At 45.1% G+C, this 17,693-nt stretch overlaps 1 long non-coding RNA gene across 1 annotated transcript; it reads right to left on the bottom strand.

The window, feature by feature from the left end:
* LOC109144949 lies at positions 1-17,359 on the bottom strand. The gene is made up of 4 exons (XR_002046023.2): positions 16,834-17,359; positions 16,033-16,150; positions 9,281-9,457; positions 1-151 (listed from the first exon to the last, which is right to left on the bottom strand). It is a non-coding gene; the product is annotated as an uncharacterized LOC109144949 (long non-coding RNA).
* Positions 17,360-17,693: the final 334 nt, after the last annotated feature.

Here is a 17,693-nt window from a genome sequence, read left to right as displayed (position 1 = left end):
GCTGCTCCAAGGACCCCACAGCCTGAAGAGGTGGACTCTGACCCTTCACAGTGAAGTCCTGCCCTCTGAAGCAGAGGTAGCCCAAGATGACTGAAGATCAGTTCACTGGCCAGATGTCCAAATAAGAAGTAATGAAGATTTCCTGTCACCTCTGAAAAGCAGCAAAGGTGGAAAAATCTCAGGTCAGAAGCAGCAGGGTTTTAGGCACACTTGCTTGCAGTGATGCTTGAAAGTAGAACTCATTCTTCCAGCCACAAGCAAGATAAGAAGACAATTCATATCAAACACAGATGAATTTGGGGAAATATTCATATGAGTTCACAGGACATAATTTGAAACTACAGGACACAAAATGACATGATCACATGCATGATGTGGGAGAAGCAAATCTTCACACAACCTACCTCAGAACTTCAGGAGAAGAGATGCAAAAATTCAGATGCTCAGAAATACTCTGCTGGACACATGCCTCAGATGATGTTTTGTTGCTTAATATAATGTTTAAAACATTATATTATTGGCTGATGTTCCTCAACCAATCAATTCACATCTGTTTTTTTTTTTAAACTACTTCATATTTATCCTCCCAGAGAATTTCTAAGCAGTAGTAGATGTTTTCAGAGATGCAAAAGGAATTCTGGATTCATTTGGTTGGGTTTTTTTTTCAGGATGAAGAGGATTTTGAGAGCAAAATCAGTTTACATTTACTCACCAAGGTCTTTATTTTATAATATGGACACCAGACATGGGAGACATGAATACGGAAAAATAATGATGGTTTCTCTTGTGAACTGAAAGGCACCTTTTATCCATAAAACATCTCAAAACAATTACAGTCAAGTAATGAAAAAATCCTTGAACAGGAGACAACGGGTTTGTCACAATTCAGACAAATATTTGTTATGCAAAAGCAACTCTTATTTTAAAAGGCAGTGCAGGATATTTGGGAATGTTCTCAAGAGCTCTGTTCCTATCTCTGCAGAAATATAAAATGACATATTTTGACCATTTGCATCACAGCAACAGGTCATGCACTCTGAAGGCACCATGGCTGGGTGCAGGAGCTGCTTCTGCCAGAAATTGTAGACGTTTTACGTCATGCACATTCTGGTGTTTCCCGTTACTGTTTTCTTTCAGTTTAGGGATAATCCAAGATGTATGTGTCTTGCCATTTAAAACCAAGAGAAAAACCACAACAGTATTTTCCATGTAAGCCAAAATGTTTCACATGTGCCAACTGCCAAAGCAGACAAAAGGGCTTTGATCATAGTCAGACACCATAACTAGCTACTTGTTTTAATTACAGAAAGTTTTAGCTATTATTACACGACAGGCTGGCACATTCAGCACATGACATAATTTTATGAAAGCTTTTCATTTCTCTCAGCACAGCTCCAGCCCTAGGCTATTCCACTCACAGCACAACCATCAGTTTGAACGAAGCCAGGGAGATACCAGACCAAGACCTACAAAACTCAACCATACACCAACCCCACTTCCAGCTGGGTTGGAAGAGCATAATTCTCAGTGCCCCAGCCAGGGCAGAGCTGTGAACTGCCTAAAGACTATGTGTTTTCTTCTGTTCTTTTAATTTTTCAGGGTGAAACAATTCTAAATCTCTAGGATTTTTTGGATATATTGCCTATTGCCTTACTTGATGTTGTCCTTCTATTTATAGTACAGTAGCTGTTTTAAGTGACTGATGAGTTAACCCCCAAAATATTGGGTGTTTTTGTGCCTGAATCACTGTCAGACCACCAAAAAAAACCAGCCATAGCACAGGTCAACCCAAACATTTTTATAGGTGTTCCTGGGCTACCACATGTTTTCATCTCTCTTAGCAATACTTGAATTTTTGGCAAAACTTTCTGTGAACAAACTTGCAAGAGCACTGATGAACAGCAAATCAAAGCGGCTGTGACGGTCCTAAAAAAGGCTCTGTGATTTCTGTTTGAACAAATGCCTATGAAGACTCATTTTCTCATAGCTCTGGAGCTCTAATCCTCATCTATTCAGCCCATTGGAGAAAAATACCAAATCACATCCCCTATCACTGCATCTAATTTCAAATGAAATCAAATAAGCGTAGTAAAGAGAATAAACACAAATAATTTGTGGCAACAATAACATAGGAACTGGTTTGAAAGAATATCTTTCCTTTGGAAAACACTGGAAAGCAGTGTCAGAGTTTAATTTCAGAGATTTCTGTTTAATGTCAGAGATTAATTTAACAGCCATTAAAACATCTTATTAACTCAAGTGCTAATTGAGTGCTTGGCAGGAGTAACAGAGCACTGCCAACCATACACATAAAAATGGCTAGAATTTGAAGAAATTCTGTGGTTTAACATTTTATTACTGTTATAACTTGCCGTATATGTTTAACTGGCTTAGGTGGCCTTACCTGCCTCCTTTGTACCTGTTTGGAAGATGCCATGCTCTGATGGCACAAAGTCTCAGCTGCCCTTAGGAAAAATTCAGTCCATTTGCAGTCCTTTTGGCTGAGATCTTCCAGATTGAGCTGAAACACAAGCTTTGCAGTGATGCCAGAGTTTGCAGGCAGAAAGGTGCAAACTGCTGAGCTTTGGGAATTCTCAGTGCCATGACTGCTGACACAAAGGGCACTGAGGGAGGGAAGGTGAGCATTGGGGGAACAACTGCCCCAGCTGTTCCAGTAAAGGATCCACGCTGACCACCACCCTCCCAGGACTGGTACCGAGTTCCAGAGTACCACAGAATTTTATATTTTTCATACATGGAAATCTGCACTCTGTAGGGAGGAGTTAGACTAGCAATGCTCCTTCCTCTGTATTTGACCCTCAACAGTGATAGTTTGTGGTTGACACATGTTGCTTCCTGGGTCCTCTCATCCCTTGCACCCATAGCCTGTGAAGGCACCCTATCATGGCTTCAGACTCAGAGAGGATGGCCACAGATTGCTGTACTTTGCTTTTGCAGAAGCAGAGATCACCTCCACCCACTTCTCCACCAGCACCCATGGCAGGAGGAAAGCAAGTTTTTCCTGTTCGAGAAAAGCCAAGGCACCATATAGCCTAGATTTTGCTTGAGACCTCAAGGGAAGTATATCCTACCACTGAAAGTGTTACAGGGACACTCACCTCCAGACCTCTCCCCTTGATGATGGCAAATGGAGGTGGGTGGTAAGGACCTCACTCCTTTAGGGCAAGCCCAAACTTCAAGTCACATCATGTAAATTGAGCACAGGCAGGACATCATTTGAGCTCAGCCCACCCTAAACACACAACACATACTTTTGAGACCAAGTGAAAGAAAGCAATACAGATGAAAATTTAAGGGTCATGAAGTTTGTCATGTTTTAAAACACCTTAAGCTGTTTTCTAGCCCTCAGCAGAGACACAGCCCTAGGAATTTGTGTTTAGATACACAGAAAGCAATGGATGAAGCCCGGATTTATGGGCAGGCCACTGGCTGACCCAAGCTCCTGACCTGTGTGTGGCTGCAGCACATGCTCCCAACCACTGGGAGTCTTTGTTGTGATTGCTGTACCTGCTTTGAGCATGGCTTCCTCCAGCTCAGCAGCTGCAGTGATGGTGGTTTCACACGCAGCTGCCTCGAGCCTCTAGTCAGTAGCTCCTGAGAGGTTATTTAGCTCAGGCTTAAAAGCTGCCCTTGATGAAGCTCCAGTGAAGAATGATCTAAGCAAGAGTGACCAGTGCAGGGCTGGAAGCTGTACCTGGGACAACATTCAGGTTGCCAGTCTTGCACAGGTACCCAGCACAGGTTATAAAGTGGTTCAGATTGTCTAATCCACTGGGAACCTTGTTCAGAGGAGGGAGCGAGGTTGTGCTTCATGTCATCTTCCCCAGCCACCTAGATATGACCAGCCACCAAACAGCTAGTGCTTATTAATAAACTTGCTTAAGGAAATTGGCTGGAGTCTTACTTTGCATTGTGCTGAATGAATTGAGCTAAATATAATACAGAGCTCGTTTTGCTGGGTAACAATGCAAGAGAAACTTCCTGTTCTAGCAGAAATCCCTGAGTTTAAAAGTAGAAGCTTCTCTAGGCTGGGTGAAATTCTTCAAATCTCAAGAAACATTGAGGTCACTCTAAATTCCTCTTTCCTCCAAATACAGATATTATTTTAATACCCTGTGTGAGGAGTAATGTAGTGTCCCTCTTAGAACCCAGCTGAAAGCACAAGTTGTTTTAATCAATGAGCTCTCAGATACAAAGGTACTTCTTGGCTTAAAACCCAAATTCAATAATTATTTTTTCAGCTGAACTGGAATAAAGACATTATTTAAACATGTATCTGTCATCTCACACTGCCTGCGGCTGGCTGTTGGATATCTATTTCTCAGCAGCACCGTGGCAGCTCTTTATGTAAAGGGAAAAAAACGTAACCATTTCCTCGCATGACTTCATTTTGGGATTATACCTCCTTACTCCTCCTTCCCTGGAGCATCCTGTCAGGAGATGGTTTCAGGTGCTAACAGAGCCCATGGTGAGTGTGCAAGTGCACTCTGGTCTTTGCAAACAGGCCTGTTTGTGTGACAGATGTGTAAAATAAAGGGCCTCAGCATTTGATTTTTTTGCTCAGTGCAAAATGAACCACAGGCTGGTTGGGCTGCAGGAGAGAGGGGATCACTGGAGAACTGGGAGCTCAGTAGTGGCACCACTGCCAGGGCTAGGATTCAGGAGATTGAGCCCTGTAAAAATACTTTAATCCTGCCAGGCTCCTCTTCTTCATTTTGCCATTGGTTACATTACTGACCCATCAACTTTCTGATGAGTTTTCCAGGATCAGCTTTGATCCCACAGTACTGACAGTGTGGGATCCTTGCAAAGACCTGTGCACTAGGAGAACAAGGACCTGATCTGTGAGTCCTTTTTTTAGCTCTGCAGGTGCAAAATCTGGTCTTTTCCCTTTGTGGCAGTGCATGCATACTGGACCTGAACTCAGTATTGCCAATAAATACTGACTGTTCTTCTCTTCTCTGTGTAGCTGCAAGATGGTGTTGGACTGCATTCAAGCCCCATGGGGCTGTGGTGATTCCCTTAGAGGAGGAGGTCAAGGTCGTCAGGTGAACCACAGTTGTTGTGGGTGGGGTACTGAACACCTAATGGATGGTAGACGTTTTTAGGAGGCTTTAAAGCCAGAATAAGATTTGGTGAGGCCCCTGGGCAGAGCCAGCTTGGTCCATTTACTTCACACACCTGGGGTCAAAGCACTGGGTCAAGGGGTACAAACAAGGAGGAGGCAGAAACTGGTGGGGTGAAAACAGAGATGTGTGTTGGAAGTGAAGAGTGAGCAGGAGGCTGTGACCTCAGGGTAGGAGTGAAAGGAGGTGTAAATAAAGAGACACACTTGGATACCTGATAGGGACCTTCCAGTGATCTCTTGGATGTCTCCTGTACAGGAAAGTTCCCAGGAGGCTCCTGGGAGGCCATGGGCTTGCTGTGCTCCTGTGCCATATCTGTAGGGCTTGCATAGACGGGTAGTTGGGTCTGCAAGATTTAAGCATGACCACAACAAGGTATTTGCTAATCCTCTGCTTCTGAAGGGCTTCAGGTGTACATAGACAGATCACCAGCAAGATCGGCAAGATCTGAGGCATTGCTGGTCTTTTTCAAGGCTGGGTGACAGCCATGCTGCTGTGGAGTAGACTTAGGGGAGAAAAAACCTCAGTAGCCTTCAAACCAAGGCAGCAGCACTCGGGTGCAAACTACTGCCTTGAGCATAATTCCACCTGAGCTGAACCTGCAAGAGGAAGTCAACATTATCAGTTTCAGTTGCTCCTGCAACACTGGTGAGTTTGATAGTTAAGAGCAGCTTTCAAAATCTGTATGCGTGCTCTCTCTATCACCTGTCCACCAAGGGGTGCTTGGCCTTTCAGCCTGGAGCAGCATCATGCAGCACTCTCCCTCACTGTCCCATGGCTGTGATTCTTTAGAGGGGACTTTCCCCACTGTGGGGCTACCTCTACCTGCTGAATGATGAACACGTAGTCTGGAGCTTGGGCTCCAGACAGAGCCTTGGACAGAATCTGAGGTGCTCTGGCACAGCCACAGTCCCTGAGTGTGGAGATGGAGCTTGAGAAAGACAGGGCTGGAGAAAGACAGGGCACACTGCTGTCCATGAGTAACTGAGATGGCTTTTGTACCCCAGTCAGGCCCTGCAGAACCCCCCGAGCTGTGGCGAGTGGCTGGAGGATGCAGGAGCAGATTTCGTGCTCTCACCCTGTGCTTTGATGCTCATGGCTAATGAGTTAATCAGCTGCTTGTTGTCATGCCTGAAATATAAATAACAATCAACAAGCAGAGGATGAACTGGTAAAATAAAAACAAACACAACCAGAGGATGAACTGAAAAGAGCAAAACATTTTCTGGCATGTACTCCTTTGACTGCAACATCAAAGATCATATTAAGATTCTTGTAGAAGGTTATTTCTCTGGGTTTCTTAGCTCCAAAATTACCAGGAGTGTCAAAATCCATTTGCAAGAAGACCTTCTGGGGAGGAGGATGCTGCTAAAAGGGCAGAGATGTTTAATATTTCACGAAGGGCATGCACAGACTAACGCACAGTTCTCAAAACATCCTCATTAAAATGCTTTAATTAACATTGGTTCAAACACTGGCAGACTTGGAGCTTCACATGTCTCGGATACATTGGGGGTGCTGTGCACTGCTCAGGTCCCAATGGGAGCAACCTTTCCCTCTGCCAGGGGAAGGGATGCATCTTTACCCCCCTCACAATCTCCTTCTATCACCACGTTGAATTTCCTCATCTCAAAGGCCCAATAAATATTTTTTACCCGACCACATGCCAGCTGAGTAACCATTCATGCAAGAGCAAACGAAGTCAACAGTGTAAAGGGAGCAGCAGAGATGATCCTTTCCCTTTCAAAGGCTATAGTTTCAGCTCCCCAGTGTCAATAATCTCATTAACCAACTACCTGGCATCTGGACTAGGCACACCCCTCCTCCCACACACGCACAGGGAGTGCTTCCCAGCCCTTGGCCACCTTGTCTGTATTTTGGAGAAAGGACAAGGAGAGGGCTTCAGACCAAGACAGACAACAGAAAAGCAGGGGCACAACCCCATTTATATGAGGTCTTTTTTAAAATGGAAAGAAGATGCTTGTTTTCTCACCCTTAAGAGACAGAGTGCCTTACATTTTCTAAAAAACTGAGTTAATTCACGAAAAAAGAGATGTAAGGAAACGTGCGTGGAAAAATATCCCCAGTGCTTATTGTTCCTTGGGCCAAGAAGGGTTTTGGGGCTCTCCAGGGCAGTGCCCTGCTCCAGTGGTGTGAGGTTATGCAAGAGCTGAACATCCACAGTGACTGTGAGATACCTGGTGCTGCCCATCCCCCATCTCCATCATGGGCACTCACTTCCATCCAGGAACTCCAGCCTGCCCTGACATCTGCAGCGGCACAGACCACAGGGAAAGGTCAGGGAATAAAAGGGCCAACAAGACCAGCCAAATTTCCTGACAGCAGCAGCCCATGAGGAAGTGCCCTTTGCCACCAGCCACTTTATCTGTGCAGAGATAAGAGGAAGGGGTCTGCTCTCCAGGCAGGCTGCTGCCCTTCCCAAGTGCTGCTGCCACCTCACAGCAAAGCCATTGAGGAGCTGGGTAGCAGCTTGTTCTGCACTGCCTTTTGCAGTGATTTTTAACCCAGGCTGGGGTCACATTCCCAGCAACTTCCTTTGGTCAGCACTGACGTAGCGGCAAGCCATGGTGAGTCAGGTCTGCTGAGTGAGTGCCATGAGTGCACATAGATCGGCTGGAAGACACCATCCCTGCGCATCGATCCACGGGAGGATGCCACCCCTGCACATGGATCAGCTGGAGGATGCCATCCCAGCAGGCAGAGGAGCTTGCACTTCAACCTACAATAGATATGAATTTCCACTCTGGAGAAAACACATTTTAATTATGCAAACTCTATGCACATTTTTAAAACACGGAAAGAAAAGCAGGACCCTGTTCTTATCTTTTTGTGAAATCATTATTCATTTGAAATACATGGATAATTAACCACATTATCATGCAAATTTAAGTGAATTGAGCTGGCTGAATTAAAGAGACTTCACCTACCTAACCATAAAAATTGCAACACAGAGCTGTCCCAACGAAGCTCTGAGCGCTATTTTTAGTGCAGCGCTGTAAGAGAGGGCCTGTGGGAGGGCATCTTCCAAAGGAATGCAGACGGTATCTTTTAGGAGGAGTTAATCCTTAGGAAACCATTACTAGCTCTCACGAATGGCCGAGGGATATTTTTCTGGCTGGACTGGAGTTTATACACAGAGAGCCACATCCACCAAAAAAAAATCATGACTCATTGAATATAAGGAACAATTTACTGAAGCCAAATTTTCAAGTGCTCCTCCCTCTGCTCCTGCTCCCGCTCCCTTGGCTCGCTGTCCTTGGGGCACACCAGCCCTTTACTGGTGACAAAAACTAAGTTAAAATTTCTTATTTACTGCATCTGAATGAAAGCTGTTTAGCTTTTTCAGAATTACAGTTCTACAAAGTGCTCATGCCATACTTTTATTCACCTGAAAAATACCCAGCTACTGAGACCAACCTCTTTCCATTTCCTGTGGTCTTACAGCATTGCATCTTTGACTACCAGGTCTCAGGCACCAGTGCTTGAGGAGGACATGCACTACTTCCCCTCATCAAAAAAGGACCATGTTAAGGGTCCTTGAAAATCTAAAGCAGACTCTGAATGGTGATTTTTCCAAAGATATTTTTGTTCTGGCTTGGTTTTTGGTTTGTTTTCTTTTGCCTGTCCACAATTAAATTTGATCTCTGTAAGAGAGTACAGATCATGCTTAGGAAATACCTTGGTTCTTGTTCACTTACAGCCTTGTGTGGGGTACCCCTTCCTGGTCATCCTTCCAGGACACCAATAGGTATTTCTAGCACAATGGCATTGCAGAATCACAGGGACACAACACAGTGGCCGATTGCAGATGCTGTGTTAATGAACATTGTCCTTAGATGTTCACAAACAGCTAAACCTGGCTATCTTTCCCCCAAATACCTTTAAAGACATAAACTGAGAATAGACCTGTCCAGGCTGATATGTTAACACATCTAAAGCATCAAAATCATTAAATGAGTCACATAAGCTCACATTTTACTGGTAAAAAGTACTTAGCAGCACCACCTTTGAAAAATATCACAAATGTCATATAAATGGACATTTTGAGATAAAGTTTTTTCTGTGTTTTTAGATGCACCACCCTCACCCTCTTCCTCCATTGCATACCTTACCTCAAAAACATTTGTCCCCAGATGCAGTATTCAGGAATCTTTAGATGAAGGAGTAATCAACATGCTGCTTCTTACAGCAGGAATCCAGGAGTTCCCATCTTCCTGAAAGTGACTGGGACTTCGGTTGCCCAAGCGACTTCAGCAAACAGGACTTCAAAGCCTTTCAAAATAGTACAGCTGAAAAAAAAATAAATAAAGTTTGTAACTAGCCTAGAATTTTCAAATGCTTAACGACTTTTTTTATGGAGCACATTTGCACTTTTCAGCCTTATCCAACATTTCAAAGGGCAAGCAGTGGTGGTCGGCTTGGCTGCCCATCCCTAGCACCAGCCCTTCCTTCTAATTTTGCCTCCTGCTTGTTGGAACTTGTTTTCGATTGCACATCTATGGGGGAAAGATTTACATTTTCCTGCATGTCTGCAAAAGGCCTGCCACAACGTCTGAGCCCTCTAGATGCTACAATAATAATAATAATAATAATAGTAATTACGAGCACGATTCCCAGTGTGCGCGGTGTGCAGCAAGGCAGCTGAGAGCCCGACCGCCAGCAGCTTTGTAGTCTGACCTCTAATTACCAGCAAAGGAGAGGGTGGAGGAAGGCCAGCTATAGCAAAGGACAAGGGAAAAGCTCTTGGGAGAAAACTGGAGTGCTTTACAAGGTGGAGTTGCTCTACTCAGCTGTGCTTAATGAAGATGCTGTGACTAAACACTTTTAAGGTATCACTCCAGAGAAATCCTTTTGTTTATGTTGGGAAAGCGTGTCTGGGTGGATTTGAGGTCCTTTTCTGCTGCTTAGGGAATTCCACAGGCTGGCATAGACCACAAAACACCCCTAAGCATCAGGAGAAATCAAGGAGCAGCAAACGAACAGGGATTGCCATGCCATCAGGGAATGCCAGTGGGTGGATACAGGCTGCACCAAGAGCAGGCACAGGAAATCTGCAGAGTCCCAAACCCCTCTGATTTATTGCCCCGGTGCAAACCATCTGCCCAGCACATGGTCAGTCAACCTAATGCCTCTAAGAAATCCCACCTGAAACCCAGCAGGCTGAGACATAGGGCAAAAGAGACCTCTTGGGTCATAAATACAGCTCTGTGTTTCTGCAGGGAACTGAGCTACATATTTCACTCAGAATGGTGAGCTGGGAGGGATATGGGTTGGGGTTTTGTTTTATGGGAAAAAATCTGCAATTTTGGAATTTGTTTTCTACTTCGAAGCAGGTAATAAATTTGTCAGGGACTGCAATTCCAAAATGGCTTCACATGAGATACATCAAAGTGTTTGGTGTCCATGAAATCTGACATAGGCCTTTAAAAATCATAAATTATCTTTTTCTATAAGACAGAAAGACATTGAACCACAACATTCCAAAATATAGAAAAATCTGGAGCAATTTGAGTTTATTTAATTTTTGTCCAATTCAAAGCATTTCTTCAAGAGAATTCTTTGCTCAATACATCAGCATTTCCACTGGTCCCAATGTTTCCCATCCCTGGTGTTGTTACTGCACTTCTGCCCAAAAAGCCCTAAAACTTTTGAAGCCAAAGAAGACAGCTCGTGCTGGCAGCAGCTTTGGGGAATGGTCCCCATGTGCTGATGTGAGCCCTGCTTGGGTCATGCTGGGATCGCCTGGGATACCCAGAGCAGACACCCAAGCATTCCCCCAGAGCCTTGTCAGCCCGGCACACGTGGCCAGCTGGTTTCTCCCACCACAGGCGGAGCCGGAGGGCACCGCACACGTGGCTGCCTCTGCACACAACAGCATCCCGCCAGGCATTTTCTTGTCTCAACAAATTATCCTGAAGCGCCTTAAAATATTCAGTTTGCTGGAAGGAATTGGAGAAACGTGAAGACATAGGATGCGTTTTGCTGAGCTGAACAGAAAACTCTTGCTGCAAACAGTGAGGGCATGATACAGCACGGCAGCAGAAGGGGAGAGGGAGATGACAGCACAACGAAGCAAATGTTTTGCAGTGGCATTTGTCCTGGAGTGTAAATTAGGAGCTGGAAGGGCTCAGTGACAGTCCAGCACACACCAACAGCAGGGTCTGCGGGTGCATCAGGAGCCAGAGGCGGCAGCCCAGCCTGCAGGACCAGCTGCCGAGGCAATGCTAAAGGTAGTCTAAAAATAAAGCACTTATCAGGGTGAGAAGGGCTGAGTATTTCATCACTCTGCCTCAATCAATGACTAGCAAAGCATGAGCAAAGAGGATTTCTGTTTTCTTAGGAGCTGTGCTCTGATTCAGAGTTTGCTGGGCTTGGGCAAATACCTTCTGTTGACTTAAGCCTTTCGAGAACGTTGTGCGAGCAGTGGGCTGCACCATCCCCCACCCGCTGGCATCTCTGCTCCTTATGGTGCAGGACACCAAAACACGGCATTTTTATAGAGAAAACACATAATACACATGGCCAGCCCAACACCTGTAAGAAGCAACAGGTTTGGTGTTCAGCTCTTCTTTTACCCACCTGCCCCATAGAGAAAGCCAAGCAAACCTTTCCCTGCTGGGGGAAAAAACGCTTCACCCCATCTGAGTGACTTGACCAACTCTGCCCTAGGAGATTTGTTATTTAAGGGACATTTCACTGAGCACACAGGTAGATTTGATTCTTAGGGCCTTGCATCCATGTGAGACAGCCTGGGAAAGGGCAGGGCAGAGCATTGGCAGGGCAGTGGTGGTGGCAGCAGCCACTGCTGGACCCACGGCGCCGGGCCCCTCTCCGCAGGCTGTGGGCAGGCTCTGAGCTGCACGGGGCAGCTTCACACCCTTGTCCGCACGCTGGGACAACCTATATACAACTGTGGCGTCCAGCATCAGCCACTTCTGCAGCACAGATCCTCAGGCTGCTTTCCCACAGCTGAGCCAAGGAAAGTTCTCCAGCCCAGCGGCAGCGGGGCGCGCACGGACGCCGGGGGATGGCACAGACACGGTGACCCGCTCAGCGCTGCCCTGCGAGGCACGCTGCCGCCGCACCGGGAGCCCTGGCCGTGGGAAAGCCTTTGATCTAACTACATCTCCCAGGGCCGCCTGCCGGACTCCGCTTCCACTTCGGTACCTGCTCTTGTAAACATCGGCGCCGGCGCACGCAGAAGCCACATCCTGTCATCCCCTTGTGCAATCTGCCGGGCCATCGCCCCCTTGGCCACAGCGCAGAGGGGTTGCGACACGCAGGGAGCGACACGTCCGTGTGGGGCAATGCAGGGCTGGGTCCCGTCGGGGCGCGGCCCCGGCTCCTGCCACCCGCACGCACCCGGCCTTTTGTTTTTTAAGTGACCAATACAGGCTACGTGCATCGGGAGATGGTTTCTGCAAGTAATTCTCCTCTCCACAGGAACATATATCTGACTTTATAATTCATGCACGCCTGGGAAGTTCAATCCAGTCCCACTGGAGCAGCAAGCTTGGCAGGAGTTTATTTATATAAAAGAGTGCATGCAGTAGCACGGAAAAAAAAAATATCAAATCTATCAGAAACCAAAAGTCTTAATCCTAAACCAGCTTTGCTTTTCTTAAAATATGGTCTAGGGAAACTGCTTTTTAAATGTGGCTTCCATGTAGCTTTGGCTTTAATATTGCAATCCCTGCAGAATAGTGTTATAGTATAATAATTAAAACATTTACAAAATGAAGATAATCTATGGCTGATCCAAGTTTCTATGGAAATTTGGAGGCTATGCTGTATGCAGCTGTTCCCAACTAATGCAAAGGTTGGCTGTAGCTTTACTTCCAAGCCTGTTTGTATCTTGGGGGATAATTTATCTGTTCTGTTTACACAGTTCTCAGCTTGCACAGCCCTAGAGTGTAACATTCCTATGATTCCCAAGCAAAAGGGTGCTTTATCCCCCCAGCTCAGGCTAAGCAATTAATGTTCTTAGGTTTAATGAGGCAGCTCTGCTGAAAGGTGTGGGTGCTTGCTCTGGTGTTGCAGACATTGCACTGCATGAGATCCACCAGAACAGCAGACACACAAGGGGTGGAATGCAAACCCTTGATCATGCTGACCTGTTGTATCCCCAGACTTGGCAGAGGCTCTGCCAGATGATGGGCTGTGGGTATGGGCCCATCCCTGTGCCCTTGCTCCTGAGCTGATGGTTCCTGTAAATGGGTTTTGGTGAGCCCATGAAGGGTAAACACAGACCAGAGGAAGCTGAAAAAAGGCAGTTTCCCCCCAGGATGTGGCTGGCATCTTAAGAGTAGGAAAGTATGTCTCTCTAAAGTTATGGGCACCCTTATACCTGTCACCCTATTAACACTTTCACAGACTCACACAGATCAGGGGAAGCTGTTGGATGACAAAGAAAAAGGGAAGAAACACCCAAAAAAGGATCTTAAATACAATGCTGAAGGACTTTTGGGGCTTATACATCATAAACGAGCCTGTTAAAAAGCTGGAGAACCTGCAACTTCTTGTGGGGGAGCAGAGAGCAGGCACTTGCTACCCACTCATTGTCGTGACATGATTATGTTTTACATTCACAAACCTATCTCCAGTTAGTCTGTGGCTGATATAAGTAGTTTTCACTTTGCAATGTTAAATTACTAATGAAGAAAGTATTAATAACCTCTAAGCAAAGAAAGTTCGCCAGAGGAGCAAAGCTCTAGCAGCTACACGATGGCCCCAGGGGTGTAAAACCTTCAAGCCTCATTGAATCAACAGCATGAAAATCTGCTTTTTACAAAGGGAGAGAAAACCCTGCCATTCAGGAGCGCACAGAAGAAAATCTTTCAGCTGAAGTAAGGCTGGAGGTTCCCATCCTGAACAAATATTTAGTACCATTCACCAAATGAATCTCTTAACATTAGTTTGAACTCAAAGACAGAAAGTCATAAAGCTTCACAGTGGGAATTAAAAAAAAAAAGCCCAAACAACTAAAAATAAGCCAAAATACACACAAAAAAGTCCCAATCCCAGTATTTTAATTCCTGGTTGTATTTAGCCACTGCAGGACAGCTGAGTTACAGTTGGGATGGAGGTGGCGATGGCTCAAAAGTGTCATTGATTTTAGAGAATAACTGTATTCAGCGGTCCTCAGTCACTTCTCAGTGAAAATCATTTGCAAATAAAGATATATATCCCAAGACATTAAAAAGTCTGTTAAAGGGGGCCTACAGGAATGCTGGAAAGGGACTTTTGACAAGGGCATGTAGTGACAGGACAAGGGGTACAGCTTCAGACTGACAAGAGGGCAGGTTTCGATTAGATGTTGGGAAGTCTTTATTGTGAGGGTGAGGACAAGAGATTTGAATACACATATTTGGTATTGCATAAGCATGTAAGCCAGGCTGAGATCACCCTGAACTCCTCTGCTTCCCCAAAGGGCAGGATCAGTTCAACCCCAGCAGGCACAGACTCTGCCCTGATGGAGAGCAATGGCCTGTTCACCCTCTGGCCTCTCTGACTTGTGTGTGGGGAATAAGGAATGGGTTTTGATGTAACACCAGAGTGATTTCCTAGAAGACAACAAGATTTGCTGAGCTGCCTGTGCTAAAGGATTGTTTGCAGAAGCACAGGTCTCTCTGTGTCCATGCCAGGGTTTGCAGCAATAAATCATAGGTTCACTTGGATGCATTCCTTATTGCCTGTGGGAGCCCTGTTGCTAAGTCACACAATTATGTCACTGTGCAGCATCTATGATTTTTTTTGTTCCCCAAAAGATCTTCTGGGCATACAGGTTTCCTTAAGACAAAAATCTTAAATTTCCAGTTACACATCACCTAGATTTTGGTCATCATTTTACCTGCAACCTAGACAGCCCATGAAAATATGTCTTCATATGGTTCTGTGCTGGGTTATAACATTGGCCACCTCCATCAGAGCTGCTCACTTTCCTTTTTGGGACAAAATAGATAAAATATTATGGGGTTCAGTAGTATCTGTTTCTAGCAGTCCTACATCAGTTCCTGATCATCATCATCATAAACCATAACAATTCAAAAACGCAACTAAGATTTATCTGAGATTAAGAAACAGGTCTCCTTCAATACCTTAAGAAATCCATTAGAAAGCAATTTGCAGTCTGCTTGCTTTCTGCCCAGAGAAGCTGTGGATGCCCCATCCCTGGAAGTGTTCAAGGCCAGGTTGGACAGGGCTTTGAGCAATCCAGATTAGTGGGTGGCATCCCTGCCCATGGCAGATGATCTTTAAGGTCCCTTTCAACCCAAACCACTCTGTGATTGTGGTTTGCAGGACACCACCTCTCTTACTCTAATGGCCGGTTTTGTTGTTTCTATGATTACACTGTTTTAAAGCCAGAGCCTAGAAATTTCTGCACATATTTAAATCTCTCCCTGTACACATAAAGGCTTTGGATTTTTTAAAAAAATTATTTAGATTCTGGTATTTTCTTTGTGACTGCTACTGCTACACACATTAAACCAGCTCTGAAGTTAAACAGCAATTAGAGCAAATGTTAAGATCATCAGCCACTCAGGTCTATTAAAGCAGAAAACTATTTTTGAGGCAATCCAAGAAACACAGCCCAGCCAGCCAACAACAACACACCTTCCTCGTAAAGGCACAGGTTTCGGTGCAGCCAACGAGCAGCTGCATCTGACCCCTGAGCTCAGAGGAGCCCGAGCGCCAGCTAAAAATGCAGCTGCAATGTAGATACATCCTGGGAGCACATTGCCCTTCAGTTTCCTTTCCCAAAAAAGGGGGGGAGGTGCGTGGTGTCCAACTGTGCTGTGAGCATGCCCACCTGGACAGAGAGATACAAGAGAAACCTGTTAAAAAGAGCAAACTGGAGCCAGACCTGAAACTGTGACAAGATGGTGCAAGCTGGGATCCAGGAGCACATGAGCTTCTCTTGCAGAACCAGTTGTCCTCATCCCATGCAACTTTGGTTTCCACTGACAGGGAAGATCCTTTTTCTGTCATACATAGAAGACAGAGCACATCCTTCATCAGGCTTCAGCATTTGCATGGCAGAATGCATTCCTGATTAGAAATAGGCATAAACTTCCAATTAATTAACAGCTAAAAATTACTTTAAAGAGGTCTTTAAGATCCTTTTTTTAACTTCCTCTGGTCCCCTTGAAATTTAATAACAGAAAAACCCATGTGAAACTTCTAAGGTGTTTTAATTCACTTTAATTCTCAAATATATTACAGATTTTAAGAATAAGGGTTGTTGCCTAACGTTCACCCCGATGGAAAAGGCATCTTTCAGGCCATACTCCAAACTGCAAGGGTCCATTAAGGAGAAGGCTACATGAACACCCCTTCTCTCGTGTGGCTGCTTTGCCATGGTGTTCCTGGGATCCAGAGCAGAGGGGTGGGAGGGCAGGAGCCACCTGGTGGAAGCTTCTCAGGATCTCCATTGGCATGGTGGGAGCTTGCAACCATGGTGAAAAAAAGGAAGGGTTTTGGTAGCAAAACTGACCTTTATGAATACTGCTGGTATCATAAATATGTCTGCAGACCCTCACAAGATGCCTGTGGGCAAGAAGGAAGGAGCAGGACATGGTGCACACATGCAGGGGCACACCAGGAAGCATGAGAACTTTAAGCATCTGCCTTTAAATAATGCAAACCATGTTGTTTTCAGTCCTACCTCAGGCAGGCTTCCAACGTGTTCCTGGCATCCACACACCAGCTTCTCAGGGTTTAGTCCTGCAGTCTGCATCCATCCTTCCCTATCCTGTTTAATCAACAAGTTTGTAAAATGCTGATTCTGCAGGGATTTTTCCATTTTTCTCTGAAATGACGCTGTCACATGGAAAGGAGAACTCATCTATTGTACCAATGTGTGAAATAAAAAGGATGCCGATTGCAGAACAGAAAAATAATAATAAAAACAAAAAGGCACCAAGGCCATCTTTAAAACAGAAGCAAGTGATATTGAGTAGAGAAGAGCTAAGTACCTTGTTTATATACATCTCAAGTGCTTTTCCTTTGTGGAGTAAAAAAAAGAAAAATAAATATATCTGGACGTTCACACTCACATGGGGACATTACAGGTTCATTGCACTTGTAGACTTTCTGTCTTCCCCAGTCCATTAACATCCCATCCCCACAGCTCAAGCAAGATTTCCCTGGAGATGTCACCTTCCTTCATCACATCTAATATTCAATAAAGACATAAGAGAATTTAATAACAGACTGCACAGGGGAGACTGCTGTTCAAACAGCCAAGGTTGCAGCTGATGGGTTTTTACTACAGATGCTGAAGAAGTATGAGTGACCAGGAAACCATAGGGTGTTTAGTTTTGGAGGTCATGCCAGTGAAGCTACTGGCATCACCCCAGCCAACCCAAATTTGTATGAAACAAGATATAAAAGGCTTGTCCAGCCTTTCCAGCTTCATCTGATAGAGTCCAGTTCTCTGTCATTTGGCTCTATACATTTACAAAATTCCTAGGAGAAGTAATGCCTTCTCCAAAGGATCCTGAGACAACACAACAAGTAAAAGAG

Source organism: Corvus cornix, chromosome 4 (assembly GCF_000738735.6).
Source record: "Corvus cornix cornix isolate S_Up_H32 chromosome 4, ASM73873v5, whole genome shotgun sequence".
Classification (NCBI taxonomy): Eukaryota; Metazoa; Chordata; class Aves; order Passeriformes; family Corvidae; genus Corvus; species Corvus cornix.
Note: the sequence above shows the minus strand (reverse complement) of the source record. Positions and strands in the feature narration are given on the sequence as shown.